The 1890-nt window shown below is 40.7% G+C and overlaps 1 non-coding gene across 1 annotated transcript; it reads right to left on the minus strand.

Moving 5' to 3' along the window:
- Positions 1 to 1324: 1324 nt before the first annotated feature.
- On the minus strand, positions 1325 to 1396 carry TRNAV-UAC (transfer RNA valine (anticodon UAC)). Its single transcript has one exon. It is a non-coding gene; the product is annotated as a tRNA-Val (tRNA).
- Between the last annotated feature and the right edge of the window lie 494 nt (positions 1397 to 1890).

The following is a 1890-nucleotide window of genomic DNA, read 5'->3' on the forward strand; positions in this document are numbered from 1 at the left end:
GAAGGAATAGTGGTTCCAACAATGCTGTATGGTTGCGAGGCGTGGGCTATGGATAGAGTTGTGCGCAGGAGGATGGATGTGCTGGAAATGAGATGTTTGAGGACAATGTGTGGTGTGAGGTGGTTTGATCGAGTAAGTAACGTAAGGGTAAGAGAGATGTGTGGAAATAAAAAGAGCGTGGTTGAGAGAGCAGAAGAGGGTGTTTTGAAATGGTTTGGGCACATGGAGAGAATGAGTGAGGAAAGATTGACCAAGAGGATATATGTGTCGGAGGTGGAGGGAACGAGGAGAAGAGGGAGACCAAATTGGAGGTGGAAAGATGGAGTGAAAAAGATTTTGTGTGATCGGGGCCTGAACATGCAGGAGGGTGAAAGGAGGGCAAGGAATAGAGTGAATTGGAGCGATGTGGTATACAGGGGTTGACGTGCTGTCAGTGGATTGAATCAAGGCATGTGAAGCGTCTGGGGTAAACCATGGAAAGCTGTGTAGGTATGTATATTTGCGTGTGTGGATGTGTGTATGTACATGTGTATGGGGGGGGGGGGGTTGGGCCATTTCTTTCGTCTGTTTCCTTGCGCTACCTCGCAAACGCGGGAGACAGCGACAAAGTATAAAAAAAAAAAAAAAAAAAAAAAAAAATATATATATATATATATATATATATATATATATATATATATATATATATATATATATATATATATATATATATATAACAAAAATGGAGGCGCCGGGGTTTGAACCCGGGACCTCTCGCATGCCAAGCGAGTGCTCTACCACTGGGCTACGCCCCCAAGAACATTTTTTTGGACTTAGTATTATATGAAGCACTGAGATGGCCACGGCAAAATAGTGTTTGACCGACCGTTGCCGGCTAACCGGCAAAATAACCACAGGGTAAATCTCCATGTTGCTGTCGCGTTTTCCTCTCAATTTTCCACGAAGAAATGAGTTTTACTTTTTTATTTCCGTTGCAATAGACTGGAAGTAAGTAATAGACTGGAAATAAGCAATAGACTGGAACTAAGCTGACCTGGTATGAGGTCAGAGCCCTCATTATCATCCCTGCTAACTACCGGAAGCAGATTAAGTCGTTCCACAACCGATGTCCGGCCCATGTTAACTCTGATGTGCCCAGCAGTTGGAGGAGGATCGCCAGAAGCTTCTGGAAGATTTCAAGGACGTCTTGGTGGACCTGACCCTTTCAGATAAGGTCGAAAACCCCAATTTATTGTGAAGATCTTCACTATAACGTTGAACGAACATACTGAATGTTGCACACATATGATGCGGACAAAATGAAAAAAGAAAAAGACAAAAATTATGTCTGGTGTGGGTCTCGAACCCACGACCTTGAGTGTGTAAGACTCACGCTCTACCACTGAGCTAACCAGACAATAGAAAATACGTCTGTTTCTTCAATATGAATTAATGAAAATCTTTGCGAGGCAGCGTTAAGAAAAGAGAGAAGTCTTTGACGAAATTTACTTGTTTGGCTTATTCTTCTTTTCCTCATTATCGAAAGTAAACATATTGAAGGATATATATATATATATATATATATATATATATATATATATATATATATATATATATATATATATATATATATATATTTTTTTTTTTTTTTTTTTTTTTTTCAAACTATTCGCCATTTCCCGCATCAGCGAGGTAGCGTTAAGAACAGAGAACTGGGCCACTGAGGGAATATCCTCACCTGGCCCCCTTCTCTGTTCCTTCTTTTGGAAAATTAAAAAAAAAAATTGAGAGGGGAGGATTTCCAGCCCCCCGCTCCCTCCCCTTTTAGTCGCCTTCTACGACACGCAGGGAATACGTGGGAAGTATTCTTTCTCCCCTATCCCCAGGGATAATATATATATATATATATAT

The sequence above is a fragment of the Panulirus ornatus genome, chromosome 43 (assembly GCF_036320965.1).
Source record: "Panulirus ornatus isolate Po-2019 chromosome 43, ASM3632096v1, whole genome shotgun sequence".
Lineage (NCBI taxonomy): Eukaryota > Metazoa > Arthropoda > Malacostraca > Decapoda > Palinuridae > Panulirus > Panulirus ornatus.